Source organism: Falco naumanni, chromosome Z (assembly GCF_017639655.2).
Source record: "Falco naumanni isolate bFalNau1 chromosome Z, bFalNau1.pat, whole genome shotgun sequence".
Taxonomy (NCBI): Eukaryota; Metazoa; Chordata; class Aves; order Falconiformes; family Falconidae; genus Falco; species Falco naumanni.
The window spans coordinates 40,962,397-40,979,007 of record NC_054080.1 but is presented as its reverse complement, the minus strand read 5'-3'; positions in this window follow the sequence as shown (position 1 = coordinate 40,979,007).

Below are 16,611 nucleotides of genomic sequence, written 5' to 3'. Positions count from 1 at the left end.
AGCCTCTCTGGGCAGCCTGTCCCAGTGCTCTGTCACCCTCATAGTAAGCCAGTTGTTCCTCACATTGAGGTGGAACTGCCTGTGTTGCAGTTTGTGCCTGTTGCCCCTTGTCCTGTTGCTGGGCATCATTGAAAAGAGACTGGCCCCAGCCTCTTGACACCTGCCCATAAGATATTTGTGTACATTGATAAGATCCCCTCTCAAGTCTTCTTTTGTCCAGGATAAACGGGCCTATAGATATATATAAAATATATATACATGCTCTGTATGTTATATACTCTACCTATATATGATATATCTATAGTATAATTACAGTTATATTGTAGATTATACAATATAATCAGCTTCTAACATACATGGAGAGAAATGATTGTGTGACATGCATATTTCAGCCCAAACCTTGGGAACGTTGAATAGTTGTCTGGTTTAGAATTCTATGTTCTATCAAATTGTTATAACTGGGTAATTCACCATGTGATGGCACTTGTTTCAAACTCAGAAACCTTGGGCTGCTAAGAGAACACTGAAAAATCATAACTTGCATCCATAGCAAAACCTGAATTCAGTGGCATTCACCTCTGATTCTTTGTGAGTTGCCCACACAAACAAGGAAGAAGAAATTAAGTAGGAAAATGTGCTTGGCCAAGACTATAATATTTCTCTTGAAAAATTTCTGGATACATATGAAAGGATTCTCTTCATAAATTCCGCTTCATTGAAAAAGATAGAAGCAGTAGGAAGGCACTTAAAGGGGAAAGTTTGACTTGCTATTTTTCATGTAATGGAAAGGTTAAAATCCTCAGTAATAATGAGGAAAGCTGTTTAAAGTTGTTAATCTTTAATCTTTTCCTTTATGCTTTGATTCAGGCACTCTACATGTTAATATTTGTGGACACCAGTAAAAGTAAAATTCTATCTAGTGACTGAAAAAGCCAAAGATGTGGAATCTGTTTGCACCTGGAGACCCTGATGTCCAGAACATCAAACTATTCTGCCACCCTTAGCTCAAGAAAGGTAAAAGTTTAGGCCTTTTTGCAGTGCTGCAGTGTTTTCTCTGCATGGTTAGGTGTTTAGACCATGGTGGTAGGTTCAGTGTGGTGACAGTTTTTCATCTTGTACATGAAGTCTTAGCCTCTAACATGAGAACAGACAGCTGTTTCCTGGTAGTCTTGAGGGTGATGTGTTGGGGGTGGGGGGTGGGGGTGGGGAATCATGGTAAGAAAATAATTTTAGAAAGTTTAAGGGAGTGTAAAAAAAAATAGAATGAGATATTTTTATTTTACTCGCCTTACCATAGAAATCCCAAGGCTCACCTTAGTAGAAACCATCATGTTTAAGACTCAGAGCAAGCAATAAAACCTTCCATAATTGAGTTACTATAGTTTAATCATGTCACCAGTTTAGCTTTTGTTGTTTCATTCCTTCAGAGGCAAAAAGTGGGTATTCAGAACCACTGGGAAGCTGCAGTGAGTCTGTTCCTCCCAGTAGCAGAGAACTTCCATTTTTAGCCTTGCAGGATTACAGGGTAACAGACCTGAAGTCTGTGATACGTGTCTGGCTCTACCTTTTGTTTTTGTTCAGGCAGGGAACTGGGAATTAACTAGAAAAGATTACAGCTACCCAGTAGCTTGGTTTGGGTGAGCTGCGATGGTAGCCACTGTGCAGCTGTGGCCTCTTCACAGCTGCAGAGGCTGCAGCTGATCTAGGGTGCAACCTGGAATTTCTTCATTCTTGGCTTTATGCTGGCACAGTCACAGGGAAAAACTGCAAATCTGAAAGGGAAAGATGTAAAGGGGTCTTTCCAAAAACGGTGTGTCCTCTGCAGAGAAGAAGGGTGATGTCCTTGGTTAAAAGTTGGTATTGGTGAGTGTACAGTTGAAGACTATACCATAATGCATTTACACCAGTGGAGCGTTGGTAATGCTGTAATTTTGTAACTTTTGAGTGGTTTTATAACTAATATTTCTAGTGCAGCTTTTGACAATGTGCTTTTTGAAAACTTTTAGATAAAACCAAAATCCAAAAGGAATTCTGTTACTCCAAAGTGATTGATTCCCACATGGATCGTCATGGACTTTTAGAACCACAATTTCTATTACTTGACTGATTGGGGTGGCTAATAGCAGGAAGCAGTACAATCACTTCTGTGGACCAGGCAGTTAGGGGAAGAAAGGATGTGCTTGCTAGTAGGTGTCACAGAATCTGATTGAAAACAAGAGTGCTGGCATTTGTGAATTCTTGGTTCTATTCTACATTCTGGGGACAGTGTTAGTATAATTAACACAATGGATCATTATGCCCTGGCTATGTTGCATCTGTCTCTTGGAGTCTGCTCTGCTTTTTCATTTCTTCTTGTTACCCCAAGCTCTTTGGCTTGTTTCCAAGCTAACGAGCTTCCTTAAGTGTAGTGCATGGGCACCATGAACGACTGTTGATGGTACAAGGGGCAGAATTCTCAGCTCTCAGTTCTGGTGCCACAGCAGCTCCTGGGGGTCAGGACCAGAAATTGCATGAGAAGTCCCGAACTGCCCTGCAGCTCCTTTTGTAATTGGGATGCTCAGTTCATTTGTGGGAAGGATGCACACACAGTCTGGTGGTGGACATGGAGAAAGTGTGCGAGGTCAAGGTCATCTTCTGTTTCAGTGAAGTGTTCAGAAAATCATGGTGCTACTTTCTAGGAGATGTATATGGAGCATGGATAAAACACAGTTTGTAAAACTTTGTAACTTGGCCAAAATTTGGCAGGTTTTCTGAAGGCTAGTACTGGGCATGACTCTGACAGTCTGATCCTTTGCGGTAAGGTAACTTCTTTTCCCATCCTCAGTATCTCTCCCAAAGCATGCAGACAAAATAGGTTCTCAGTGAAATGGCTGTAAGAACAAGGAGGAAGGCAGATTGCACCTCTTTAACCCAACATTCAGAACAGCTGTACTATTTTAGCTGAAACTTACCAGAAAAAATTCAGCCTGACGCAGACACTCAGCATGGAAAATTTCAGCTTGAGCATTTAGAGTTTGGCGAAGTTATAAACAACTGAAAGCAGGGCCCTATAATGGAAAGTGTTAAGCAAGCTCAGCTATTGCTGGAAGTAAGAGCAGTGTGTATAATACAAGTACAGACGTGCTTGCATTTGTATACATGTACAGATGTATATGTATTTGTATGCATAAGCAGATACAGAGTACCCAGGATGATAGAGTAAGTATCAATGGCTTACTTGTGTGATAGCATTACTGATCGGGCACAAAGCAATGAATGCAGTCTGTAAGCACATTTGGGTTTGAATTTTAAGCTCTACAGGGGCAGTTCAGCAGAGGTGCTGCAACTGTAACACAGGAGAACTCCTTACCTGCTGAAGGCAATGAAGCTGCTTCTTTTAGACCAGATCAAAGGAAATATTTAAAGAGAGCTGAGCAGGGGTTTGGCCAGTGTCTCAGTATTTAAGTGCACTCGCTTGTTGTAAGGCTGTGGAGAATTAAGCTCTGGAGGTGATACTGAAGCAATGGAGTAGCAACTGTGGAAAAGTTTGCCCTTTGCCTGTTCTTTCTGTAGTTCATTCTCACCAGCCATGCAACATAGTTCCTGTGCTTGGGGGAGGAAAGGATGTGAGTATTTTGTATGCAGTAAACTTGTCTGGTTTACTTCTCTGGATTATAATGGAAAATCATATTTGAAACACTCAATGATTTTGGCTTAACTAAACAAGGAGTGACAGAACCAACAATATTCTTTAGGAAAATTGTGGGAAGGACTTTTTGTCATCTCTCTATGCAGTAAAAATAGCTGTAATATGTTTGCATCAGCAGTTTCTCCTCTTGAAAGCTGTGTTTAGATGGCATAGACTTTTTGCTGTTTCTCTTTGGCGTGGTATGCACATACTGTAGTAATCCATTTTTTCATCAGGTTGTTGCTAATAATGAGCCACCTAAGCTCTGAAAACCTCCCTCTGCTCTTAGCTGCAGAAGAATGTTTAAAGGATTTAGGGATGTCAGTCATCATCTTGTTTTTTAGCAGGAGTGTGTGTATGTGTGCACAGGGACGAGGGGAAGAGAGCCTGAGCCAGAGTTCAGAAATTACACTCTGTGTGTGGTCTGAGGTTATTTCTCATTTCATGAAACGCACGTTTCATTCCTGGCTCAGGCAAAACTTGCACGTCACTGAATAAGTCCCTTATCCAGTTTCCAAAACACTGAAAAGATTTGAAAGGGCTCTGTGGGTGGACTGCTACTATCAGCAAAAGCAAATAAGCTAACCTATTTAGCTAAGCATTTTTTAATACTTAAACAGAATAACCTTCAGCAACACTTGAACAGTTGTGGCCAACCAAGGGAAGAGCAGGGAAAAAAGCCACAGAAGTTTAAGCAGTCACACCTTAATTAACATTAATGTTCTTGTCTGTGAATTATAGCTCTTGGTCTGTAAAGGTGCTGTCTGATCAGTCCAGGGAGAGCACTGGGGAATGATTAAATGAACTGGTTGTGCTGCTAGAGTCCCCTGTGGTGTGTCGGTCGTAGTTTATTCAGCATTTCACCTTCCTTTAATCAAATGTGGTGCTAAATCATTATAGTCACCCCCAAAAAGATTAATCCAAAGACTCCTTGTGTCAAGCTATTTTGGTGTCCAACATAAGTAAATGGTTCGACCTGTGGATGTCCAGCAGCAAAGCATTATTGTAGGAAATGCTAACTCTGTGCTAAATCTCAGCATCTGAAATAAATTAGTTTAGTTTATGGCAGGAAAACAAACAACAAACAAAAAGCCAAAACTAGGAAAAAAATTCCCAGAATGCAGTCAGGATGCTAATGAACCAAACCAGCAACTATGGGTGAAACTCAAATGACAGGACAGCACCAGGGAGCCTTACAAAATGTTACTATACATCTAATTGGAAATTACTCAGCCAGAACAGGGCTGAGTACTCAAAATTCTATTTTCAGTCCAGTATTCAGTGATCAGAATATCACTGATCTTGATAGATTTACTCCAAATTAGCAGTGGAGCCAAGACCCCAACTGTCTGACCCATGTATTTACAGGATTAACTTTGTTACTGCTCTGAGATAAATCAAGATGTAAGAAACTCTTTTAAAGTGAATCTCAGACGGAAATCTTGGAGCCTGAGAGATCGGGATCTGTGAAAGCCTAGGCAGGGTAAAGCACAGTAATGTAATTTGGTTGAGGCATCCTGTGACAGGTACAAAGCAATGATCTCCTTGCCCTGGGTAGCCCAGTGTGGACCTACACCTCTCAGAGGTCTAGCAAAGTGCAGAGCTAAAGGCCTTTTCCCAAGGAGAGAGGTTCAGGCTTCATTGTGGCATGAGAGAGGAAGTCATCAGGCTCTACATGGAGGATTTTGCTGAGACCTTTGCAACCCAGAATGCAGCTTTGAATGCTTTTCACTTGCCAGTGCCCGTGTTTAATTAAGTCCCAAGGGTCTCACATTCTGAGTAAAGAGTGGAGAAATGAATGTTGCCGAGAAGCTGTTGAATCACAAGCAAGAGGGAGGAGGCATTTGACGTTTTTGCTTCCTTCATGATGTTAGCAATTCTTACTTGCCTAGTGCAGGCCAAAGACTGATGAATTTCCAAAGTTGTGTTATATGTTGTCTTTGCAGGGTGCGCGGAGCTGGAAGCAACAGGTGACACTGTGCGGTTCTTGTCTGTGTTCACAGCCCAGTGCCACAGACCTCCCTCATCACATCTTCCACATGGGAAGGAGAAGGCAGGCTCAGCCTTCCCTTTGACGTTGGATCTGCATCTGTCCCTAGTTACTTTTTCCCCATGGGGAAACTGAGACACAAGGGAGGTAAATGTCTGTGGTGGACCCAGGTTGCTGTGGACCTAATCTGAGAAACTGTGCTTCCTTTCTTAGGTGGTGTATCACCCTGCAGCAGATCTTCTGCTGGGCTGGTTGACAGATCCGCCCAAACAGTGAGCACTGGATGGGGGTGTGACATGAAGCACTTTGTGCAGTCAGGGATGGATGGTATGGAATTCTCCAAAGCACGTGCAGTTACAATCTAGACAGGTTAGTGAACATAGACCCAGAAAAGATAAATGTGTTGAACCGTGCAAATTAAGAGTAAACAAATCTGGACAGTGGAACAACTGAGCTGATGGGGAAGTGTGAGATGTGAAGAAATTTTTTCAATTAACTACAGTCCTGTCACAAATGGTCCAGGGAGAGTTCTGAGCAACAGCATACCAATGCACTACAGAAGTCATTATATGTTTCCCTTGCCCTTGGGTAACAGCAGTTGATGTCCACATTTTCAGCAGCTCCAAAGCTGAAATTTGTCTTGTGTTACTGTTTATTTAGCCTGACTATTTCTGGACAAGGTGTTAGCCCCTCATTCGTTTGTGCTTAATGCACAGCAGCAAGGCCAGCTGCTGAATATGGGGCTTTTCTCAGCAGTTGTCTGCATTAACGTCTGGCTACTGAGACGAAGTTGTGCTGCCAGACCTCCACGACACTGTCCAGACAAGGCTTTCCCAGAGCTGGATGAGCCTAGGAAAAAAAAACACCAAAGCCAAAACCCTCTTTGAGAAATCAATGCCAGTTTCAAATACCACACTGTAAAGTGCTTCTGCTTGTGAAGCTAGCAATCGGAGAACGTCTGCCTGGACAAGGGCTCTGAACCAACTCCTGTTACAGGACCTGACCCTGTGTTCTTGGTGGTAAGTGACCACATTACTCTTTGGGGCCTGTGGGTGTCAAAGACAAGACGCATGTGAGAAAAGTCACCAGCTGAAAGCAGGCACATGTTTTGCACACTAGAGGTAGTTTAGTAGCCCAAGCCTGTTTCTGATTAAAATAAGAGTCCTTCAGATGAATGGAATGTAAACCACATACCAATTATTGGAATCCCATAAAGGAAACTCCCTTTTCCATCTGTCTATCCATCCATCCGCCCACCCACACAAGTACAGTGTCTCAAAAATATCCCTCTGTAGAAATGAGGGAGAAATTCAGTGCTTGCTTCCTTTTTCCTTACCTCCCAGGTGCTGGATGACAACTGAAGAGATGAAATTGCAGTGAAGCCACTTAAACACTTATCAAAGAAATGGACCTACTAATTAAAAGGATAGTATTTCCTGGCACCAAGACAAAATACACAAAGCTGAATCTCGAGGCCTTCCTCAAACAAACTGTGTGGGAATGTGGCTGTGTGAGGGCTGCAGGAACAAGCCGTAGAGTAAGACCCACTCAAAGGAAAAGCGTTAGATCAGCACACTCATTAGAAAAAAATACTAAGGCATGCATATAGCTGTTTCAATTGCCAAATCTCTTATTGCTTTGCATTCCCATTGGACTTTTTATTGAGGCTTTTCCATGTAACTGATTACAGTAATTAATGTTCCCATCAATCCTGTGAGGCAGGAGGTGTTTCTCCCAGGTCAGCTGTGCATTGTAAGTATTACAGTATCTATTTTACAGATTGTAAAACCAAGACACAAAGTTCAGAGACAGCAAATCAGTGCCGAACTGTGGTAGAGTCCCATTCCTGACTCTGACCACAATACACACAGTAATCTCAAACACACTGCTTAAATGAGCAGACCTTCCCCATATAAATGAAGGCAATATATCTGCTTTGGTGAGCAGTCTCTACTGCTAACATCTGTTACCCCACATAAAGAATTTAGATCCAGGATAAAGGTAGTACTACAACATCCTCTTTACGTTCCTACTATAATTGCAGGACAGTTCAGTCTCAATGCAAAAGGCAGACTTTGTATAGATGGAAGACGTTTTAAATGTTAATAATTTAGTTAAGAGTTGGGTCTACAGTGGTATTATGGTCTAGTTCATGGTAACTTTTTTGATACTCTGCTGGCCTCTAGAGGGGTAATTTATACACGAGCTGAAGCAGTAACCTAGGGGTTTCAAGCAATACTGTCTGCTCTTCAGTCCTCTTGCCAGGTAGTTCTTTTTTATTTTGCAAGGCATTTAAGTAGTGAAGCTTTGTAGGTCTTTGGAAACCCTTTTTTTTCACTTCCATGGTTTTCCCTCTCCCTGGGAAATGGATGTAAGATACGTTTCTTCTGCTCAAATAAGGGTAGAATATCCTGGCAATAAATGCCTCAGCCCTGAGGAAAATGTGCAAGAGGTGTGAGTAAGAGAGAGAAATGCAGAAAAGAGAATACAGCATTTTATGTATAACATTTATCCGTAATTAAAAAGCTCCTAAACACTGACAATTCTTCTCATGAATCCCATCATGCTCACTGAAAGCCATTAACTGCATTATGAAACAAAGCAAAGCAAAACAAAACAAAAACCCAAACAAAACCAAAAAAAACCCAACATGCCTTTGAAATCCCCGAGAGACAGCACATCTTGCTTGGCTTTTTCTGCTGTCTGCTTCTGTACTCGCTGCAAGGGCTTGTTATATTCCATACTTCATTCCCTGGTCCTACCTTTTTTTCCGGGATATATGTATTAAATCTGAGGAAAACGCTGAACAGAAAGGTTGACCCTTTTCTGCTAAGGGGAGATAATGGTCTGTAAGCAGTAACTGCTTTCAGAGGGTGTTGTGGCTTTGTTCGATATTAAGTACATACATTCTTAGTGCTTAAAGTGTGCTTTTCTGTAACTTCAGAGCATAGCAGGCATCTTGGTACATCTATGTGAAGGCCTGAGTTACTATTCCAAAGTCCTGTATACCCTTTTTGCAGCAGCAACAGCATACATCCTCCAGATCCTCAGTTCCATCCTGGCCATTTGCCTCCATTCTTGGTGGCTGGTTCTCTCCCTGTTGAAATGTCTCTTTTGTCTCCTCAGGAAATCTCCATTACCACCCTACTGGCAGTTTTCCACTTGGAGTGAGGTCAGCTTTCTGGACCCCAACCCAAACTGAGTTTTAATTCCTCTGTGCTTAATGATGTGATAATTGAAGACTATGCTTGCATTAGCTTCTCCTTTCCTCTTTGAGGTGGCTATCAGGAGCTTTCAGTGTAAGGAGGAACCTCATCTGGAGACCATCCTGATGTCAATGCTATTTTAACATTTTAGTTGACATATTTGTTGACCAGTTTCTCCCACAAAGTCCTTTGCACCATTGAAACACGTATGGCAAATATTATTGGATGCATCAAAATGTCAAATAAGGCCTCTGCGGCACGATACACATCTGTCATAGGATTTCCTTCTGTTCAGCCTTGTTCTAGTAAAACACTGAAGGAAGGAAAAGCTGTAATAATCAAGATTTGCAGCTGTAATCTACAGTAAAACTCATTTTGACTTCAGGAGGGCTAGGCTTCTAGTCTCCTGTGGAAAACCAAAAGATCGCACACCACTCCAGCATACCTCTCTCCTGTGGAAAGATGTCATCTCCTTCCTTCTCTGTGCTGTTGTTCTGCAGATGTGTCATCAAAGTGCCACAAATTGAGTTATTTATCAGAATTTGCATACACTTTTCAGCACATACCAGAAGCTATCAGGTAAAAAGACTGAAATATAGTGTAGTGACATACAAACATTTGGTGATAACTTTTAAAATTAAAATCTGAGCGACTGCTGATGCTTGATGTGTCCTGCCTGAGAAGCCAGACAAAATGGCCTGTATAAAGCTAATCTTCATGAGAGTGTGTATTTACTAAGTACAATTATCAAAGATCATAGTGAATCCATGCAGTTTGTATGTGTTATTAGTAAAGAAGTCTCCAAATGGAAAATAAATGAAACAAAGGACATTCTGACTGTTTGATTCAATTAAGAAAATTAATGGAGCTGTGCCTTGCTGCAGAGTTCCAATGTTGTTTTGCAGGCTTGGTTAGTGAGTGGTGTGCAAAAGAAAGCAATCAAAAAGCAGTGATTGGCTGACGTGGCCTTAAAACGTGCACTAGAAATTACTGGATTAGTGGCGACGGTAACTACAGATGCCAGGGAACTGCAACAGCAACATGTCATCTGTGCAGCAAATAACTGGGGTCACAGAGAAAGCACAAAGACCACATTCAGAGACTGTGTCCTTTTGTTGTGTGAAACAGCCTCAAATGCAAATGCTTATTTGGTTCAAACAAACCTTGAAGAAACTGCTGAAAATTGGAACAAATTCAAAAAATATGCAGTTCAGTGGGAGCCTTTCAGGAAGGCAATGCCAGGTTATTTTGGATTCATCAGGTTGCAGGTGACAGACAGCACAGAGCTGGCTGAAAATGTAGCAGTTCTGCAGTTCCTACATGGCACAGCAAGAATCACTGTGTTATTGAATGAGAGATAAAATGGAGCTTCATGTAACCTCTGTGCTTCCTCTAATTCAGCTGCTAGACTGTCACAGACAACTGAGAGGGAAGAATATGCAAAAAATATTGGTGCTATGAGCAACTTAAATGGGAAATCCATCTCTTTCTCTTGGGTGTTATTACAGTAAAGTTCACATGTAGCTGTAAAAAGCTAAGGCTAAAACACAGTCTTGTGAAGTGCCGGGAGTGCTGCGTTCTTTGGCAGAGAGCAGCAAAAGGATATTTATCTGATCTGCTGAAGCGCAGACTTTCCAGATGGCTTACTGTGAAGCCTAAATTAGGTGCTGAATCTCACTGCTTTCCCCCACTAAAGCTTTCGTCTGAATCACTCATTCTGCTCTTGAATTTGGAGGCTGCAATAGGCATGCGGTGTCAGTGAATATGGCCTAGAGTGCTTGAGAGCTTAGAAAGAAAGAGGTAAAAAAAAAAAAATTCCTGCCTAAACAAAAATGGAGCTTCAGTTTTAGGTGTGTCAGTGTTGAATGAAAACTTCTGGGAAGTCCAAGAAGCCTATGTTATATTTTCCCACATGGAGCAGAGGCATACCGTCCCATGTGCTGTAAGGTCTTTCCTGTCCTTGCATTTCAGTCTTGCACATCTGCACAAGGTCTCTGTGCTTGTGTTGACAGAGGAACTTAGCCACTACTAAGGGCAGATAGGTAATTATTTTCTTCTATTGCAGATAACCAAATTTTAAATCTTGCTCTAGGAGTACATATAAAGGTGTTAGGAGAAAGACAGAGACATGTGGTCATTTCTGGCACCAGCTGTTACAATATTCGTTTCGAGCTATCCAGTCAAGTTGCAAGTGTTGGTTGCTTGCCAATGGAAGCAGGAGGTAGCAATAGTGACAAGGACCTGGAGACAGTAGTTTTATGGCATCATCTGATAGGGTGGGGTAGGATCTAATATGACCCCACATTGGCTAAACCATAGTATATTATAGCAAAAGGATTGACTCCTATACACAAACAACACGTTGTAGCCTTCTTTAGCTGAAAACAAGTTAAGAGTACCTAATTTGGTTTTTTTTCAGATGATTGTTTCTGTGAATTATGGGTCCTCCATGCTCCAAGTAACATGAGGGTCTTGGGAAGATGCTGTATCAAAAGTATTTGAAAGAGATAATCAGGTATTCATATACAACTAAGGGGAAAATTTTATTTTATTAATAGTAATGCCTCTGTAACTTTTAATATCTTCACAGAGTTTAATGCCAGGAGGGACTATTAGCTTCTTTCACAACCACTGAAATTCATTTGCTTTATGTTAGGGCATTAAGCATACTTACAGTACAGGAACTTTAAACAGCTTTGACTTTAAAGGATGGCCAGAGCAATATATGCATAAATAGCCTTCAGATGTTCATTATAATTACCAAATCATAGTATCCAAGAGCCAACCAATTTATCTGCGTGATTTCTTTGTATCAAGACCAGAAGATATGAGGGGAGTTGTTCCATCATCCGTTTTTATTCATCTGCACACAATGTCAAAACCAAGAAAACTGATTTTCGGTAAACCAGATAATTTTTTTTCCTGGAAACAGAAATACAGGGATCAATGATGCTAGATTTATATTTTCCAGACTCCATCCCACTACCTGGCTTGGGTTTGAAATTACTGAGTAGGAATTCCAATGGGAATTCCAATATGGAGTTCATCTTTCATGACTGGACTCTTTTTCCTGAGTGAGATTTTAGAAATTGTCCAAGAAAAGGAAAAAACTCATTGTATAATAGGAGAAAACCACTATGTTCAGTTTGCATGAGAGACTTTTTCTGGCAACAATCTGAGCGGGCCTATTCAACACACTGAATGCAGTAGGACAGGACTCTGTGAAAGACTTTGTTACCTTTTTTTAACCTTCTTTGTTGAGGAAACTGGAAGGTATTTATTGAATCAAGCAGAGTGCGGGTGGTGAAATGCTGCCACTGACTACTGAATTCTCCCTCCAACACATTTAACATGCAACATGTCGCCAAGAATTTAGCAGGTAATTGCTCGCTGTGTGCAGGGGTCTCACTTGCAGAACTGCAGAGCGCTTGCAAGAGCCATGGAAGTCAATAGAAGTGGTGTCTGGAAAATGTAAAGTGCCTGCTAGTGCCAAGAAGTCCGGGAAAAAAAAGAGATCCTGGGAGCCTCAATTTAGGCACCCAAAAGAGGTGGGCCCCTGGGACATTAATCTGTTTGTGCTTCAATTCCCATCTTTTATAGTAGTCCCTCATTTCACAGGCTTGTTATAAATGCAGTCTGTGAAGCACTTGAGTGTTATAATAAGAAAGAAAACAGAGAGACCTGCAAGGAATTTAGCACTTCTGTCTTCAAAGTTGTGTCTGAATTATGCAGAAGGCACATGCAAAACACTGGGGAGGGGACATGCTGATGACTAGCAGCCCACTCTGTGAGCCCTCACCATACCTACCTTCAGGCACACACACAAGTGAACCTAGGGAAGATTTTATGGGCAAGGGAAGTTCTGGTGTTCTTAATTTTAAAGAATTGAATCTGCAACTTCATTGTGTATTTTTAGTTCTACATGTGTGCACCACACTTGCAAAAGATTGCTGTCCCTAATAGCTTTGCTTTTCAGGATCTTTATAGTCCTAACTCTAGTTGGAGGTTCCTAAAATATTCCTTATATTTCTAGGCTTCTCTTTCATTACAAAACAGCTTGTGAGTTTTCTACATCATGTCATCTTCTGTGACTAAATCAGAGAAGTAAGTATTTATTTGCCCACAAACACAGGCATGCTCCCTCCCTCTGGAATTGCAGGGAAAATTAAGAGCTTTGCGTTGTGTAGGATTGTCCTGTGCTTACCTGCTTTCGTTCTCAGTTCTGTAAGTGGTCATTTACTGATCCAGATGGCAATTATCTAGCATCTGCTTTGTTTGTACCTCCATACTCCCTGCCCTGTCCTTCTTTCTGAGGATGTCCTGCCTGGTATTTCAATGAAAAGATTTCTCTGATAATAGTAACATTCACAAAAATGGCCTCATACTATGCACAAGGTAGCATATTCTTTTTCTAACACCGTATGAGTTGCCTTCTCATCTTTTCTTGTAAGTGGTAGTTAAATTTGCAGTATGTCTCACTTCAAGTCTATCAAATACCACAGAGCTTTCTTTTCTACCAGTAAAGGAAACCTCATAAATTTTTAATGGCTATCATTCAGTATGTTACTTACTTCAAAGGCACTTCTACGATCTTACTGGTATTTCCCTTCTTGAAGACATATCCATCAAAATTGTCATTGCTTGTAGTCATCACTGGAAAAGCAACATGTTGACTAGATACAGTATACATTTACAATAACTAGGGACATGGCTGAAAGATCACACTTATGGATATAAGCCTCAGGATGTAAGATACCCATCCAACACCCATCCATATAAAAAAGGAATTTTGTAGTGTACTGTTCTCACAGCCCAGGTCTGCAGGACATTTCTTATTCATCACACAAAAAATGGATTATTTTGTAATGAAGCCAACAAACCTCTGGCTTGTGCTTGCACCTTATTTGATGTGCTATGCTTCTTTTTGATCCTGTTCTCTAGTTCGTAGAGACCAAATGTGGTGTCCTTGGGTGAAACAGGAGACCAGGGGACTGCTGGGTTCTTCAGGATTTGCAACTTCCAGATGTTTTTACACAGCTGTTCAAAATTGAGATGTTGGATGTATGGCTTTCATTTTGTTTTCCTACAGTACGCTCTTTTGTTCCTTTGTCCCCCCTACCTTTGCACGGTATTTGAGATGGTTTAAGGTAAGGGCATATATTGTCTATCCATTTTTATTGTGGCTCTGGATCCAATCAGTGCTGCTAGTGGTTGAGTGAACTTCTCTGTCTAGTAGCTTTTACAAGCCTCTTTACGCGGTCTGAGTAGTTGTGTCTTTCTTTGGCAAAAATGTTTGATGCTGCTGGATTGAATGAAACAGAAATTTTCAAATTTCTGAACTCTGCTAATGACAAGGAGTAATGTGGAAAAGTAAATCACTACTTTGAAAATGTTATGTCTCATAAAAGAGCCTTCAGATGTTCTTTAGTATGAACTGTATTTATTTTTATTACTTTTCCTAATATCTAATAATGAAACTTTCTATTTATGTGCTTCATCTTCAAAGTGCCTTGAAAACATTTATCTGAACATCTGCAGGATTGGATGTCCTTCTACCATTCACAGTGTCTTCCGCTACTACACAAGATAATCTTAAATGATTCCAGCATGACTTTACCACATGCCAGACTTCTGGGAGGATGATTTTCCTTCAGCTTTAACCTCATTACCTGTTTGCCCAAATGTTTGCAGCATATTTTAGACGTTCTTGGCTGTAGATTCAAACATGCTATAGCAAATTAATACACTGCTGTATGGCACAAAAAATGAATTTGATTCTTTTGCAACTGGAGCTTTTTAGTACATGCTACTTGGTAGCCCTAATCTCAGAATCATGTGGAAATCTAGCATAACACAAATGTGTATTAAAGATCTTCCATTTCACTTGGGCTTACGTACCATGTTCTTCCTTCACTGGCAAGTTTGCATTTTTACTGTTGGTTTAACTGTTCCATCACAATCCAGTTACAAGAATGTAATGCCTTTCCTCTTGTGTGAGCTGATCACACTCCTGGTTTTCTACAAGAGTCAGACTTTGCCTGTGTGAGTACTGAAGGGGAGTTTCAAGCAAGGGAAGTGAGCACAACTGATTGACTCCGCTGTAAAATGTTCCCTCCCCAGACACAGGCTGCGGTGCCTAAGGCTGCAGGGCAAGTCTTTAGTGTCTAGCAGGACTACTCCCTGCCACCGTTTGTGATTGCCCTGTGTCAGAGAATTATCACCTCCAGCCCCAGAGAACGATGACAGAGTGCTCCCTGATTCCCTGCCAATGGAGCTGCCTATATTAACCTGGCAGTCACTTACGGTGATTCACTGTGGCTTGCAGCTAAGGGGAGGGTATTATCAGGCAGCAGAGCAGCTCAATAAGTCCATAGTCTCCTCCACTGCATCTCCTATAGATCCCTGTACAGCAGTGGAGCTCCGGAGTAACTTTCTGTATCACATTGCTGAAAAAAAGGTTTAATTGACCTGGTAATCAAGTGAACAACTTTGCTGTGAGACTTAGCATTCATTGGGATCTCATGTTCATCTTACGTAGGGTGTGAGTCTAGTTTGTCTGGTCAAACAAACAAACAAACAGAACAGCACCAAACCCCTAATTTGCACAGACTTTTGAAGGAAGAGCCTAGTAATTCAGCAAACTCAAATTCAGAGCTGAACTTTCATCTCCTGCTCCTGCCCAGTCATTCATGGCCTATTTAGCCTGTGTGGACCTATTTAATTTTTATTTTTCACTTGGATCCTTTGGTATTTCGGATTGGGAAATGTCAAATTAATGCATTCTATGGGAAAATTTAAAAGAGGGAGTCCATGCGCAGCGTGTGATCAATCATGTACCATAAATATCATTACAGCATTTACACTGCATCACATCAAAAGCCAAATGTTATGTGACATCTCCACCATCGTAAACTTTAAGGAAGGTTTTTTTAAAGTGTAGAGATCCATCTCTGAATCTGAATGCCTGCTGTCAGCATTAAAAGCAGCAACACTCTGACCCAAAAGAGCTGGTATCGGGCAGTGCAAGTACAAAGCTGTCAGTGGTGTGGCTTCTTAGGGAAGAACCAGAGATGTGCTATTACCTGCTCCAGTTGCAGTGAGGAAGTCTGACATGTCTCCAGCTGTGCCTGTGATGAAATCACTATGCGTGTCTTGCTACAGCATCTGGAGAGTTGTCTGGGTTTAACTACTGCCTCCCACTCTCCTAGTGGGTTAGTCTCATTGGGTGTTTTGTTTATATATCTGGGCTTTTTTTTTAACTAGAATTTTACAATTACTGTGACTTTTTGGGTATTTCTATCAAGACAGAGCAGAAGTAAGTTTTTCACGTTGTGAGTGGGCACATGAATCTGAACAGAAAGACTCGGTCTGTATTTTTCACTTATTATTGATGTGAATCTAAGTGCAACCTATTTCTGACTTACATTTGTAACTGCTGTCGCATCATCCATTGTGTACCTCTGGCCAGTAGGTTTTATGCAAGAAAAATAGCATGGCTTTGTGGAACACAGTGACTGAGCATAATTCTTCACTCGTTAGCTACTCATCAACTCCCCTGTCAAGGATTCTGGGTAGTGTAGTACGCAGGGCCTCTCCTTGGGGTAAGCAGCACCAGATGGCTAAATTGGTGCTGTGAGATTACGCTGCAAAGAGCCCTAGGCACAGGAACTTAACACAATACAACTGCTCTCCAAAGAGTGGGCTGTGTGCCTGTGCTGCCTGCAGAGGCTGTTTCTGAAAAAGAGCCT